Source organism: Schistocerca nitens, chromosome 8, assembly GCF_023898315.1.
Source record: "Schistocerca nitens isolate TAMUIC-IGC-003100 chromosome 8, iqSchNite1.1, whole genome shotgun sequence".
NCBI classification, from domain to species: domain Eukaryota; kingdom Metazoa; phylum Arthropoda; class Insecta; order Orthoptera; family Acrididae; genus Schistocerca; species Schistocerca nitens.
The window spans coordinates 361,902,612-361,919,677 of NC_064621.1; the positions used below are offsets into that span (position 1 = coordinate 361,902,612).

The window sequence follows — 17,066 nt, forward strand, 5'->3', positions numbered from 1 at the left end:
CAGTAATTCTTATCAGTCAATGTCGAGCTGAATAACTGTTTGCATAAGGGCTAGAGGCGGACCAACGCCTTATTGCCTTGCTCAGTTTGTGAAGCTTTTTCACTTGAATAAAGTATCCACTTTTTCTGAGATTGTAATCATTTTTCTGTCTGAACATGTACATCACACCTATCGCTTTCCGTTCCATTCGAATAATTCCTCCGTGATGCGTCTTCTTTTTGGTTATTATAAAAATGCAGTTAAAAGTTAAAAACAAATTGAAATAGAAAATATTGACAAAGAACAGAAATTTCTGTTTTCAAGACAGAGCATATTGTTAAGACATTAAAGAAACCCAATTCATTTACAAATATCACGTGTTTCATCGTAGACGAGTTTCTTCCGTTCTTTGACACGCAGATGGTGCACATCCGAGAAAAAAAGGCTTAACCCTCCCCACGTTATGTAACTCGTTTTAAAACTATACAGAATTTTACTCACCGTAAGTCTCTTTAACTAAAGAATTAACAACATCCTCCACATATTATATAACGTATAATATGCTAAATAATTTAGTAAATTTAATATACGAGTATTATACAGCACTTAAATTTGTAGAATTGGTAATATATAGAAATGCTACCGGAAACACAACGTCGTGGTTCCCAGCAACAAATTCAGTAGAAAATAGTCTTCTGTTGTACACCTTTCTTCATGTGATTCTAAAATCGGCCACTAGTTTGAAACCACGACCAGGAAACGTCATACGTTCCTAGGTACACTTTCCCCAAGGCGCAACACTCACACCCACTACTACAGGGTGTTCCCTTTACCCCCTACAATTTATGTATTCCAAATAGCGAATATCACATGTGGGGACGTCTGGGCTTCATCGTGGTCAGGCAAGGGTGTTCATAATGGGTATCGTTCCACAAGGCCGTTACAATTCCACTGACGACCTGAAGTATGCTGTGAGAGAAGTTATACCAGCAGTGCTTCGAAAAATATCGCACGACACCTTGACTATGACGGTGCATAAACTGATCTTTTGGATAAGTAATGTTTCATATCTCTAGAGAACTCCTCAAAAAAACTGTTGCTCATATTAAGTTTATGGGTTTAAGTTGGTTATTATAGGGGGTAAGCGGATTCTGTGGGCAATCTCTACATAACGCTGAAAGAACGAGATCTGCGCAGCTAAACATGTTCCTTTGCTGCAGTAATGTCTCCTCAATGTCCTGGCTAGCATGTTTCCTGTATTTGAATCTTATCGAACAGGCCTGGGATTCGCGTACAACACCCACGCAGCCAACTTAACGTCTACCACAACTGTTCCACATTTGGAAATTACGTATCTTGAGGAGTTGTCCTGCGCCACCCTTTAGATACTCGCAGGAGATACACTGTATGAACAAGCTCTAACAGCATTGCAGTCCGAAGGTGAAAAGTAACGTCGGACAATGTCACTCACTGTTGTAATACTATAATAAGTTGTCCTGCAAAACTTTGCCTATGCTTAACGACGTAATCTGTGTGACGAAATAATCGTCCGTACTAACACGACGACGTCACGTAAGATTTTATATTCAGCTTCCCACGCTATAAATGACACTACAGCTCGCTACGACATCGCTATATACGTTACTATCCCTTAGTGCGTGCTGTAATCTACAACCACAAAATAATTAAACGACTTTGCGTCAACATCTCTTCACATACACTATACAACGGAAAATCTCCCACAAAATTTTGGACGGTTCTCCTATAAACGCGTCGCTATTAAGCAGCTCAACCACACCATTAATCGCAAATAGGAGACGCTAATCCCACACTTCAAGAAATCGGAACTTTTCCTATACCTGGCGAGTCTACAGTCTACAAAAATCGGCGAAATACCATTTTTTTACACCAGCCGATAATCTTCTTAAAATAGCTTTCTAAACGACTTATATTTGCTTTCAACACACTTGTGTTCTATCCCCATTGCAGAATAATTCACGTACCGTACATGTGAGCCGATCTCATCACACTCTTGAGAGAATCTCTCTCGAGGCTCACTACTAGAACAATACTCGGATACTACTACTGAAATTCTGAAAGGACAAGCCAATAACCATCCTCTGCGAACAGACATGTCACGCTAATTCTCTCTTTAACAATAAGTGCTTCTTCTTACAAGGGAACCTCCCCATCGCATCCCCCCTCAGATTTAGTTATAAGTTGGCACAGTGGATAGGCCTTGAAAAACTGAACACAGATCAATCGAGAAAACAGGAAGAAGTTGTGTGGAACTATGAAAAAAATAAGCAAAATATATAAACTGAGTAGTCCATGTGCAAGATAGGCAACATCAAGGAGAGTGTGAGATTAGAAGCGCCGTGGTCCCGTGGTTAGCGTGAGCAGCTGCGGAACGAGAGGTCCTTGGTTCAAGTCTTCTCTCGAGTGAAAAGTTTACTTTCTTTATTTTCGCAAAGTTATGATCTGTCCGTTCGTTCATTGACGTCTGTGTTCACTGTAATAAGTTTAGTGTCTGTGTTTTGCGACCGCACCGCAAAACCGTGCGATTAGTAGACGAAAGGAGGTGCCTCTCCAATGGGAACCGAAAACATTTGATCCCAAGGCCATAGGTCAACCGATTCCTCCACAGGAAAACACGTCTGATATATTCTGTACGACACTGGAGACGGCATGTGCGTCACATGACAGGAATATGTTGTCGACCCACCTAACTTGTACACTTGGCGAATGGGTAAAAAGATTCTTCTACCTTGCCCGATTTAGGTTTTCTTGTGGATGTGATAATCAGTCCCAAAAAAGTGATGAAAACATAAGAGTTTGTCACATAAACTACCACAAATGAATGCATCAGTTTCACAGTCGTACAGTTTTCCCTGTGCTCTGTCAAAACATGTTTTTAACGTTTTCAAATGTTTCCGTGCGTAGACCGTCAAATCCTGCATATGTTCAAGCAAATCTGAACATGTCCTGCAATTTTGGAGAGGGAAGTTGATAATGTGTGAGTGCCTGAACTTTGATAATTGACTGAAAATAAAAAATTAAACTTTTCACTCGAGGGATAAAAAATTAAACTTTTCACTCGAGGGAAGACTTGAACCAAGGACCTCCAGTTCCGTAGCTGCTCACGCTAACCACGGGACCACGGCGCTCCTGAGCTCTCACTGTCTTGATGTTGCTTATGTTGCGCATGGACTACTCAGTTTGTATATTTTGCTTATTTTTTTCATAGTTCCACACAACTTCTTCCTGTTTTCTCGATTGATCTGTGTTCAGTTTTTCAAGGCCTATCCACTGTGCCAGCCTATAACTAAATCTGACGGGGGTGCGATGGGGAGGTTCCCTTGTTAGCAGTCGCCGGCAAACATACCGCACGCCGCGATTCAGAAGTTGGCACTGGCGTAGCAAACTCACTGACTTGACAGGACACTGCTTTTCTCAACCATCAGGTGCTACTGTTACACACATCTACAACATTTTAACAAAAAAGTATAAGAAAACTATACAAACAACGTAACAAACTCTTCATTCTCTTAGCACATGAAAATGGATAATAAGGTGAGGGGATACAGACAAGTGATGCAGTTTTTAGGGTCTGAAGACTTTTTGGCGCATTACACAGCACGAAGTGTTCATAAAGATATCACGCTAATGTCATCGAATTCATGAAACGCTGATGCAAAACAGTGGTGCTCATCGGTGATAATGGCACAGCCACTTGGTGGACGTAAATCTACATATGTCTACATCATATTCCGCAAGATACGTAACGGTGTGTGGCGGAGCTTACTTCTGGTACCATTAACTAATCACACCTACTCTGTTCCACTCGCGGATGGCGCTTGGGGAAAAATGGTTGTCGGTGAGCTTCTGTATTGGGTCTAATTTACCGAATTTTCGCGTCGTGGCCATTTCGTGATTTGTGTTTGGGTAGAAGTAATATGTTGTCGTCTCTTTCCGGAAAGTGCTCTCTCGAAATTTCAATGGCAAACTGCTTCGTATGCCACTACAGTTTGTTGAGCATTTCTGTCACACTCGCGCCGACTAAATGATCCCGTGCAGGAACGCGCCGCTCTTCTCTCTCTCTCTCTCTCTCTCTCTCTCTCTCTCTCTCTCTCTCCCCTTCTCTCCCCCCCCTCCCTCCCTCTCTCCCCCTCCCCCTCCCTCTCTCCCTCCCTCTCCCTCCCCCTCCCTCTCTCTCTCCCTCCCTCCCCCTCCCCTCCCTACCTCCCTCCCTCTCTCCCTCCCTCCCTCCCTCCCTCCCTCCCTCCCTCCCTCCCCCTTTCACCCCCATCCCTCTCCCACCCGCCCTCTCCCACTCTCCTCTCCCTCCCTCCCGCTCCCCCTCCCTCCTTCCTCCCTCCCCCTCCTTCCCCCTCCCTTCTTCCTCCCTCCCTACCCCCTCCCTCTGGATAAAATTTGGATGTCAGCGTTGCACCGCAAGCGTGACGATCGATTACTTTCAATCGAGAATGTTGGCATTACCAGAGACAATCTCATAGCCGACGCCACGTGATCGACAGTGGCGTCCTCTGTACTGCCTATATAATCAGCGCTTCCTCGAGTTCTCTTCGCAGTTCGCCACTTTACTTCCGAGGATGTCTCCCGCAGTCGGAGACGAAACGTCAGGAGAGAGTTTTATACTTCGACCACAGCATATCAGCCCGGAAGTTTTAAGTGAAGTCATTGACAGCTGTCTACTTCAACGCACCTCCGTTACAGTTGCCATTTTGAAAGCTACGTATAGCCCCGCCACTAATCGGTACTTCATGAAACTGTAGGGGCTGAAGCAGAAGCATTCCACCACCACAACAGTAGTGGATTTCTTTTTATGAACATAAATTGCGATTGCTTCATCTGCTTCTGAACTGTTTTGGTAAGCAAAAATGATTTGCCTACCAGTCTCGTTTATTGACAGCATCTTATCGACTTGGTGCCACATTTTAGGGTTTCTTCCAGCTCCAATCGCCTATGAAGCATGGGCAAAGTGACTGCTTAAAAGCCTCTCTGCGTGCTGTAATTAGTCTAATTTTGTCTTCACGGTCTCTACGGGAGCGGAGCTTTTTGGTGTGATGTCATGTTTGCAGCGGACTGCTGGTAAGGCAGTTGTGAAGGCCAGAGGTGGGTGGTGTGTGTGTGTGTGTGTGTGTGTGTGTGTGTGTGTGTGTGTGTGTAATAGGTGACAGGTCCGCGGGCCCCGTGTCGCGCCGCTGTTAACACGTTATGGCGGCTGTAGCGCCCACATAACATCTGCATGTACACGCGGCGCCGACCCGCAGATTTCCCGCACCGTACGCTGTCAGACGAGCACGCCCTCTCCTGAGGCATTGCGTGCCCTGCACACTCGTTACACTACAGCTGTTATGAATATTTAATCGTGCCACTGGCACTTGCACTGCTATTTCCGCTACGACACCAGTAGTAGTAATATTAATAATAGTGGAAGAATAAAGAAGTGTCGACCTCTCGGGTGGTATCTTCATAAGAAGACTGCTGCTGCCTCCGAGTGATTGGACACTGTTGAAAACCAGTGTCAGGTTCTCATATAAAAGGATGCATTCCCATGCTTTATCTTAAAAAATGGAGTTATACAAAAAAAAAACTGCTCAGGCTCTCATTACGCAGGTACTACAAAAAAGGAGGACGAAAGGTGGGGGGTGTATCTACCGAAGTATTATTGTTGTCATTTCATGATATAGGGCGGGCACTGTAACGAGCTAGTCGGCCGCGATCTTAAACGAACGGAACACTTGTCAAACAGACCGCTGGGCGCTGGTCCCTTCTGGTGTCGTGGCAGTCTTTCTAGAATTCTATGCCGGTACAGGAATAGTCTCTTTACTCATTTCAAAATACGGAAAAAGGCAACGTCTTACCCAAAGCCAAGCGGAGTACGTCTACACCTAGAGGACTTCTCTGCTATTCACACTTAAGTGCCTGACAGAGGACTCAAAGAACGATTATGACTATATCTCGACCATGGCACACGTAAATCATTCCGTGCGAGCTCTGATTTCTCTCATCTTATTACGATGGTCCTATCTCTCTGTGCAAATAAGAGTCGCATTCGGAGGAAGAAGTTAGTGATTGAAATTTTGTGGAAAAATTTCCCTGCAGCGAAAAACGCATTACTTTTAATGATTGACACTCCAACTCACGTATCGTATCCGTGAAACTCTTCTCACCATTTTGCGATAGCACAACAAGCAGCTCCTCTTTGAACTTTTTCGATGTCATATCTGGTAAGGATCGCACACCACAAAGCAGTTCCCCAGAGGAGGACGGACAAATGCAGTGGAGGCAGTCTCTTTAGTGGACCTGTTGCATCTTATAAGTGTTCACCCAATAAAACACAGTATTTGGTTTGCGTTCCCCACACATTACCCATATGATCTCTCCAGCTTATTTTGTTCATAATTGAAATGCGTTGGTCGGTTTTAATTGATTCTACAACCTTTGTATTGCTGTGTATTATAATGTAACCTAAATTTACCGTTTTTTTTTCTTTTTACTCAGGTGGAGGACCTCACACATTCCAATATTTAGAGCAATTGCCCCTTTTCGCACTACAGAGATATCTTAATCATTGTGCAATTAGTTTTACTCTTCTGATGAGTTTAGTAAACGGTAAACGGCAAACGTCCTATAACCCTTCTTCGGCATCGCCAGATATGAGTTATTATTCACTCGATGTCTTCCAGTCCATTATACCAACTGTGATTTTCCGAGAGGAAATCACCAATCCAGTCGCACAACTCCTCGGACACATTATTTGATTAGAAGCCGTTTGTTAGGAACGATATCGAAGGCCCTCTGAAAATCCAGAAGCCTGGAATGGACTAAAGAGCCATCTTCTGAATCTCTGCTGGTTATGTGTCAGTAGATCGTTTTGTTCGCAGTATTTCATAATATTTGAACAGAGTGTATGTGTGTTACATCAGGCTCCAACTCTAGCAGCATCTTAAAAAACCATAGTTCAAACAACCCCCACCCCTCTCTTTTCCATCTCAAACTGTCTCATTGAAGGCACGCATCATATTTACTTCTATTCGTCACGCGCAAAGGCTGGATACTTCGTCCATTCGCACTGAAATCACACTCTTTATTGGAGAGCTCACCGTTCCACGACTTTTCTCCTGTAGACATCTCATTCTTTTAGTAGCACTGGTATTTTATTAAAAACTATATGCTGGTCACAGTCCTGGTGTTGGACAACCGCATATTTTCCATTTTTTAAAGTGTCTTGCGTTCATGCTCTATTTCGCTTTCTTTTGTGGTCCCAGTTTCGCCTATTTACACTTTACGACAACCATGCGCCCCTATGTAACACTGCAGTAGTGTGGAGCCGATCAAGCGCGTGTGTTGTATGTAAGAAAGACGCCTTGTATTTTGTACTGGCTGAAGATGTATGTAGTCTTCATAATGCTTTTCCGAAGGCTATAATTTATGCGGATGGTTACTCTAGTAGGGAACGGTACCCTTACAGATTGAGGAGGAGGTCACTCGTTCTTCCTGTTAGCATTATTAAAATAGCTTCGTTTCGAGGTCCTTTGTATGGAAAAGCAGTCACAGCCGTTGCCCATCATTATTTTCCATACGGAGTCCGTCTCCTATCCTAAATAATTAATTGACACAGCCAAGGAAATTATTCTAGGTCGAATGGCTAAAAGTTAATGAAAAAAGTATTTTAAAATACCGAGCTGTATCTGCTCTACCATCCATTGAAACCATAAATATATAAACATCTGCATTTTTGTATAGTCGATCTTTGAAGGTTAACGAATGTGAACAATACAGAAGCACTAGAAGATGCTGGAAGCAGGACAGCAGCGTAACATACTAGCAGATTCACGACAGTCATAAAGCAAATATTATTCTCAAACAGAAGTTGCTGTTGCGTCGCACGTTCCTCCCTTATTCGTCATCGAAGTGCAGATGCGAGTGTTTCTATGAAGTGGTCGAAACACAACGGAATGGAATAGTGTACACACTTGGCAAGAGCAACTTGATGATTGATTTTTGCTGTATCCGCAACATAGTAGCCCAGTGTCAAATGCCTTGCCAGTGATATTTTGCAAGTCTTTGCCGCGTGGTAAAACGATGAACAAGACGAGAGAACCAGGAACTTTTAAGCAAAACATGCTAAAACCGCGATATGATTTTGCGAATTTCTATGTAAAATAAAAAAAAAAGATATAGAAAAAGCTCTTGTTCATAGATGACAAGCTGTATAAACAGACGTAGTAAATTTCGTAGGTAATATATGTAATGTGTGTGTCACGGACGTTAGCTAAGTACCTGGGCTAACATGAAATGATGTCAGATTATCACTGCTGTCTGTATAGAAACAAAAATATTTGAATTCATAGTAACCTCCATACGTTGTCACCATGCCACAGAAACTTTTGAGGCAGAATAATAACAAAAGCCATTGGTGATAGCACACGAAGTCGTCTATAATGTACCGGTAAAAGTAAAAGTACGTTAACTAGGAAACTAAGAAGAGCTGAACTATTCGAAAGATGGTTGTTACACATTGTTTGTGGTGTAAAAAATATCTACAGGGTGGGCGAGGAGTCCCCGTAGCCCCCAGTATCGGATGCTAATTGATTTGATTTGTTTTAGCACAAGTACTCACGTATTAAATGTCCATTATATCGGTACGTTCCCCATCGTGCTATAAAAACATTTCCATACGCCTTCATGTTCTTCTTGACATCTCCGGTGTTATAATGCGAAATGCATCCTCAATAACATTCAACAGTTCTTCGTTAGTAGCATAACGAGGTGCAGATACATGCGCTTAGATGACTCCCCACAACGAGTTGTCAGATGTGGGGACGTCAGGACGTCTTGATTGCCGTTTCAAGGGCACTGGTGTTGCTGACGAACTACGACTTATCCACCGTTCCACCGTACTGGAAAGTGTTCATTTTGGAACACGCTTAATGCAAGAGCGTAGTGGGAGGCGTTCCGTCTTGGTGCAAACATGTGAGTTCTCTAAGGCCCCCTTCCGCGACCGGAGGTTTTAACTATGTTGTAACAGGTGTAAATAATTTGCACCATTCACAGTCCCTTCAAAAAAGTACGGCCCAAGGAAATGTGATGTCATCGCTGCCCATATCATTATATGAGGCGAGTTTCTTTCTAACTCGACTGTGTAGTGATGATTCTCTTTGGCTCAGACGACAATATTCCTAGCACGTGAGCTGTGATAAATGGCACATTCGTCTGAAAACAAAACTTTAGTACGGTTCACTGCACTTAGAAATTGAGTTACGAAAGCACGCGCTCAGTCCGGTCTTTATCCGATAACTCGTTCGCGAACGTTTGTCGAAAAGGTCTGACCTTAAGGCCTTTTTTCATGTGATCTCGCATTATTGTCCTCGGCATACCGAGCTCCGAAGCACGCTTACGTGTCGACTTCATACGCGATTGTTCAATCGAAGCAGAGACTGTGGCACATGTTTCTTTTCGTGTCTTCTTCCTTCGACACTGCGGCCTGTCTTGAACAGTGCTAAAAGCAAAAGCAAAAGCACAAGCACGTCTTTCCCAATCCATTAAGTGTTGCCTTTCGCTTTGGAGTCTTATTACATCTTTCCTGCAATGCTCCCATAATCTGTCTCATTGTCTGCCCTTTGTGTTGTCACACACTTGTCACTAAGCACTCCTCAATAGTGTAACTATGACCGCTCACTTATGCCATGACTAAAAATTAAAACTTGACTGCGGAAACATGTAGAAATGAATTCCAACAACTGATTCCAATGACTGATAACAAGTAACATAGTTACCAACCTGCAAAATAACATTTGATACTAAACAAGGATTACAGGGGTAGGAGACGTCTCGCCGACCCTCTGCATGTACGCAACAAAATTAAATATCTGTAGGCTGATGTAGTGTATGGCTCCAAGGTGACTAAATAACCAGACTAAACAAAAGAATAAATAATTTAAATGAGCTTAGTTACACTGTCTACAGCAGAGATTGTTGTGACATCGCGAATACAGCGTTTCCCCAGTGGCGTAGTGTTAAGATACGTTTAGTGAAATAGGCTTTAATAAATGTATGTGTCTAAGTGCTCAGCGTTGACAAAATCGTTACTAGACGGGATTCCACAATGTACGGGCGTATGCATTTCGAACTAACGACGTGCATGCATGTTAAGTGCTGCAGTGTGTCCTTTTTTTATTACTGTGTAGATGAATCTCTCTCCTTTCTCCCCTGCACTCGATTGCTGCAAAACCCATTCATTTCGTACGGAGCGCGCGCGTGCGCTCACACATGGGGTTACAAGTCGCAAAACAAATAAAAATAAATTATGCAGGCGATCCCTTTTCGAACAGCGATGTCAGAGAAGACACCGGAGAGCCCAGGTGGATTTGCACTTTAACAATGCATTAATCGCGCAGCGCGGTGGAGGCTTTTGGCATATTTACACAAATACGCACACACAAGCGAGCGTGTGTGGACTCGCGCTGTTTCGGGCGTAGGGTGGCTTAGTGGGGGTCGCGAGTTCGTGCCGTGCTTCACTCCCTCTCCTCGTAAACAGCCAACAACAAGCCACGGGGCCTGTGGTGTCCGTACTACCTATATGGTCACGAATTGTGATGTGTTTGAAGAACGAAAATCTACTCCATAAAAATCGAGACGGATTCCGCAAACAGGGATCTTGCTGAACTGAGCCTGTTCTGTTCGTCCATGTGAAACAGAGCGCAGTAGACCTAGACGCTTAGGTTGACCATGTGATCCTTGACTTTCGGAATGCATTGGGTACAGATCCGCACTGTCTTTTAGTGAACAAAGCACGAGCTTACCGAGTATCGCACATTATTTGTGATTTGATGCAGGACTTCCTTTAAGGCAGAGTTCAACACTTCGTTCTCAACTGAACAAAACCAACAAATGTGAAGGTAATTTCGAGAGTACCCCAAGGTGGTGTCATAGAGCCACTACTATTTACACTGTACGACGGGACTTAATTTTTTAAGTTACGCGTTACTATAGCAGGCCAAGTAACTTTTACTGAATGCCGCTCTACACTTCAAAGTTAACACAGATACGAGGTCGTGCTGAAAAGTAATGCCTCGGAATTTTTTATTCTGTTCTCGATAACGGATGAAGCATTAGATGTCAAGCATATAATTCGGTCGACTTTCCCGCTTCGCTGACGCAAGTTGCAACCATTTGCCGCTAGAAGACTCCGAACCGTAGCTGGTAACATGGCGGAGCGCGTATGGTAACTACAGTATGTCTGTGCGTGAGGAACAAAGTGCTGCAATCGAGTTTCTAACCGCGGAAAACGTGCCTGCAATTGAAATGCACAGAAGAATGAAAGCTGTGTACTGTGATGATTCTATCGACATCAGCAGTGTGCGACGTTGGATTGTTGGTGCTCATAATGAGGGAAGCTGTGGTGTTAACCTCTGCGCGTGTGACAGCGCTCGGAGTGGACGTGTGCGTACGGTAACGGACCAGAATCGCCGGAATCGGGGTGGTGAATTCATCAGAAAATCGTCGGATAACACAGACACAACTCTCAAGTAAGTGTGACATATCACAAGAGGCCATCATTGCAGAGCTGCGGTACAGAAAACTATATGCACGATGGGTGCCTCGAATGTTCACTCGTGACATGAAACAGACGAGATCAGACATTTGTCAGAAATTTCTTTTGCATTTTGACCCCGAAACAAAAGAGCATCAATAGAGTTCCGCCACAAAGGATCACCAACAGCTAAAAAGTTCAAGACAGTGCCATTAGTAGGCAAGGTCATTCTCGCAGTGTTCTGAGATGTTCGAGGTGTTGTGCATTTGGAACTCATACATAAAGGCACCACCTTAAACTTTGCAGGATACTCCGAAACCCTGAGAAAACTGAAAACACGAATTCGAAGAGTTTGTCCATACGTGGAACACCTATTCCATCAGCGTAATAATGCCAGACCATAAACGAGCAATGCGACATATGCAACAATCCGACGACGCCTTGGGTTCACTGCCGTCGATCATCCTCCTTACCATCCTGACTTGGCCTGAGCCGATTTTCATCTGTTTTCAGAAGTTAAGTTTGATTGTGATGAAGCGGTGCAAGCAGAGGTGAGGTCAACAAAGTCAAATATTTGATAGTGATGGTATCAACAAACTGGTCGCTCATTGGGAGAAATATGTAGCCATGGTGACTCTTTAGAAACAAATATGCGGACAAGAAGAATAAAGTCCGCAGCTCGTGGTCGTGCGGTAGCGTTCTCGCTTCCCGCGCCCGGGTTCCCGGGTTCGATTCCCGGCGGGGTCAGGGATTTTCTCTGCCTCGTGATGACTGGGTGTTGTGTGATGTCCTTAGGTTAGTTAGGTTTAAGTAGTTCGAAGTTCTAGGGGACTGATGACCATAGATGTTAAGTCCCATAGTGCTCAGAGCCAAGAAGAATAAAGATATATAATGTTAATAAATTTTGTTTTATTTAAAAACCTTTTAAGAGTTTTCACATTAAATGTTGTTAGTCATTACTTTTGAGCACGCCCTCGCACATGGCACTATTTTTCGACATAGTCACGTAGTCTCTGTGAACAACGGTCTGAACCTTCTGCCAGTTATTCAATAACTCAGCGATAGAGATCTACTCCTTTGATCATGGAGCCATTCAAGAACCACTGTGTGAAGGTCCTTATAGTTGCAAAAATCTCTTTCCCACACATGTTCTTTTAATTTGCCGAAAAGATGGAAATAGGCTGGTGCAAGAGCTGGACTTTCCTATCAGCATCACCCACGTCTTTGGGCCTTTGGTCACATTGGTGCTGGCACCGTTTCACTACTGCTGGACGCGACATCGCATTTGGTCCAGATACCGCCAGAATTTCACGGTGACTCCGGGTGCAGCGTAGACCTTTTGCCCACAAAAATCATAACAATCGGCGTATTTTTATTTTGGAATAGTTTTCCAGTTGCCGCGCCATTTCAGTCGCACACTGAGGTACGCCTGTTATCCGTAACGCACCAGAACCTGCGTCCGAAGGAAACCTGGAACATTTACTTTCTTCTGACAATAACCCACTTTTGTTGCGTAATCATCTTTCAAGGAAACATCACCGAGTTATTATTTTAAGGAGAAAAGGCACGCTTGCCATATGCTAGCATCAACAATCGCACCCGCGCAAAAATTTAGGCCATAATCTTGATAGCACGCATTTACGATCTTCTGAATGTACAGCCTTTAAACATTCACACGCGCAGGTTGTCACTCGCTCCTGCGCATTGCTGCCGCCTGATGCCCTACCGCGAAGTGAGTGAGAGGTTCGTGTCACACTGTCGGTGAACCAACAAGCGATAGTGCTCTGTTCATTGTGTCAAACTGCGCCGTTTCTAACACGTAGCTGGTGCCAGAGAATCTTTGCTTTGAACGCTTTTTATTTTACTATTCACAAAAGCTGTGTGGATTGATAAAATCAGTGAGTATGGCATTAAAGAAATAGCGTAGCGCTATTTAATTATTAATATCGCGTTGTTTGGGTTATTTTCTTTGCACTGAAGAAATGACACGATTAAAGCAAAGAATATTTCGGCCATTAGGTTGTTTTAATGAATTTTTATCATCATCTTACAAATTTACATAGTTAAGTAATTTAGCATTGTAAATGGTAAATGATTTGATACTTAATACAGTTCATTGTGGCTAGATGTTATTGAGAGGCCGACTCCGTGTAGAAGGATTTTTGTACGTCTGGCTGTTGCTGCGTCTTGTTGTTGATAGGGACCAGCTGGTTTGTAGACACAGGATTGTTATAGCAGCTGTCGTGTTTCCGACGAAAATGTCGCACGAATTCAAACCGCTTTCCAATATAATCCTATAAAATTAACTCATCGTACCAGTCGGGAGTTAAAACTGCTTACAGTAACAATTTGGCGTGTGTTCAGATGTCGGTTGGTTATGAAGCCTTTCAAGTTGCATCTGTTATTGGTTCTACGTCGTGACCACAGACGCAAACGTGTGGCATTTGCTGACGAGCTTCGGAATGCTATTGACGATGATAACACTTTCGCACAACGCATTGTGTTCAGTGATGAAGCGACTTTCCACCTTGGTAGGAAAGTAAACAAACATAATATTCGAATTTTGGGCCTACAGAACCGACATGGACGAGATTCACTGTGTTTTGTGCGCTGTCCCACTCATCTGTTTACGCCCGCCCCTCCCCCTCCCTCCCCCCCACACACTGGAGTCGCCAAGTGAGTTAATATCCGAAAGAAAATCTACCGAGCCTTTGGACCGGTCATCAAACAGCCGGCGACTTAGCACTTCTCAGCTGGCCTCCACCCTCACCGGATTAGAGGCACTGTGATTTCTTCCTGTGGGTTTTCGTTAAGGACAACGTTGAGGCACCAGCACTGCAACAGAAGTGGAAGAATTGAAGAATCGAATTCGTACTGCTACAACATCAACCGCGATGGACATGCTTACCCGAGTATGAGAGGAATACGACTCTCGATGTGATATTATTCGTATCGCTGACGGAGGAAATACTGACCGTCTGTAATCAAAAATTGTTAAAAGATTCATAGTTGCATGTCTTACAGTTTAGTTAACATATGCGTTCGAAATACGTATATACCTTTTGAAACACCCTGTATGAGATCAAGTTGGTGATGTTTTCTAGTTCGCGATGTAACTTCCCTCTTCAAGTTCCTACTTGTCAGCAATGACGTAGTGAATAACGTTAGAGATTCCGTGAGAATGTTTCCGAACGATGCTCTTGTCTACGGTTAGCTGAAGCGCCAGAGGGCCATAGCGAAATCCAGGAAGACCTGCAGAGGATCGACGGCTGGTGCAGGGACCGACAGTTGCCTCTGACCGTAAAATACACTATGTGATTAAAAGTATCCGGACACCCCCAAAAACATAGGTTTTTTTATATTAGGTGCATTGTGCTGCCACCTACTGCCAGGTACATTACATCAGTGACCTCAGTAGTCATTGGACATTGTGAGATAGCAGAATGGAGCGCTCCGCGGAACTCACGGACTTCAAATGTGGTCAGGTGATTGGGTGTCACTTGTGTCATACGTGTGCACGCGAAATTTCCACACTCCTATAGGTCCACTGTTTCCGATGTGATAGTGAAGTGGAAACATGAAGGCACACGTACAGCAGAAAAGCGTACACTCTGACCTCGTCTGTTGAGTGACAGAGACCGCCGACATTTGAAGACGGTCGTAATGTGTAATAGGCAGACATATATCCAGACCATCATACAGGAATTCCAAACTGTATCAGGATACACTGCACGTACTATGGGGAGGTCATCATGCCGGCAAATGACAATCGACGCCTTGCTTGGTGTGAGAAGCGTAAACATTTGAAGATTGTGGAAAAACGTTGTGTGGAGTGACGAATCACGGTACACAATGTGGCGATCCGATGGGAGGGTGTGGGTATGGCGAATGCCCGGTGAACGTCATCTGCCAGCGTTTGTAGTGCTAACAGTAAAATTCGGAGGCGGTGGTGTTACGGTGTGGTCATTTTCATGGAGGGGGTTTGCACTCCTTGTTGTTTTGCGTGGCACTATCACAGCACAGGCCTACATTGATGTTTTAAGCACCTTCTTGCTTCCCATTGTTGAAGTGCAATTCGGGGATGGCGATTGCGTCTTTCAACACGCTCGAGCACCTGTTCATAATGCACTGCCTGTGGCGGAGTGGTTACACGACAATAACATCCCTATAGTGGAGTGGCCTGCACGGAGTCCTGACCTGAATCCTATAGAACACCTTTGAAATGTTTCGGAACGCCGACTTCGTGCCAGGCCTCACCGACCGACATCGATACCTATCCTCAGTGCAGCACTCCGTCAAGAATGGGCTCTCATTCCCCAAGAAACCTTCACTTCAAGCACCTGATTGAACGTATTACTGCGAGAATGGAAGCTGTCATCAAGACAAAGGATGGGCCAACACACATTGAATTCCAGCATTGCCGATGGAGGGCGCCACAAACTTGTAAGTCATTTTCAGCCAGGTGTCCGGATACTTTTGATCACATAGTGTAAGTGTAGCGTAATACAGATAAATAGGCAAAGACATCCACTACAGTTCGATTTCTACACTGATGAGTGCCCCGTGCAGTGACCGCGCGGTTAGAGGCGCCATGTTACTGACTGCGCGGCCCCTCCCGCCGGAGGTTCGAGTCCTCCCTCGGACATGGGTGTCTATGTTGTTCTTAGCATAAGTTAGTGTAAGTAGTGTGTAAGTCTAGGGACCGATGACCTAAGCAGTTGGTCTCTTAGAAATTCACACACATTTGAACACTGATGAGACGATAGTCGTGTCCAATCTCCTTTTGCCCGGAATAGTGCAGCAACTCAATAAGTCGCTGGAAGTCCCCTGCGGAAATAGCGACCCATGCTGCCTCTGTAGCTGTCCATAACTGTCGGTGCAGGGTTTTGCGCACGAAGTGACCTCTAGATTCCGTCCCATAAACCTTTCATGTTGGGTCATCATGGTGGCCAAACCGTTTGCTCGAACTATCCAGAATGTTCTCCAAACTAATCAAGAACAATTGTGGCCCTATGACATGGCGCATTGTCATCCATAACAGTTCCATCGTTGTTTGGGGACATGAAGTCCATGAATGGCTGCAAATGGTCTGCAAGTAGCCGAAAATAACCATTTCCAGTCAGTGATCGGTTCAGTTGGATCAGAGCACCCAGTCTATTCCAAGTAAATACAGCCCACATCATTATGGAGGAACCACCAGCTTGCACAGAGCCTTGTTGACAACCTGGCCCCTTCGTGGGGTCTGCGCTATACTCAAACCCTTCCATCAGCTGTTAACAACTGAAATCGGTACTCATCTGACCAGGCCGCGGTTTTCAGTCGTCTAGGGTCCAATCAATATGGTTACAAACCCACGAAAGGTGACGTGCTGTTAGTAAAGACATTCTCGTCGGTCGTCTGGTGCCATAGCCCATTAACACCAAGCACTTTTCTAAGGGATATGTTCGTCGCACTCCCACATTGATTTCTGCGGTTATTTCATGCTGTATTGCTTGTCTGTTACCACTGACAACTGGACGCAAAC

At 44.4% G+C, this 17,066-nt stretch overlaps 1 protein-coding gene across 1 annotated transcript in view; it reads left to right on the forward strand.

Moving 5' to 3' along the window:
- The window catches only part of LOC126198607 (protein groucho), a 755,742-nt gene that overhangs the window by 457,509 nt on the left and 281,167 nt on the right, over positions 1-17,066 (forward strand). The gene's annotated exons all lie outside the window — the stretch shown is intronic.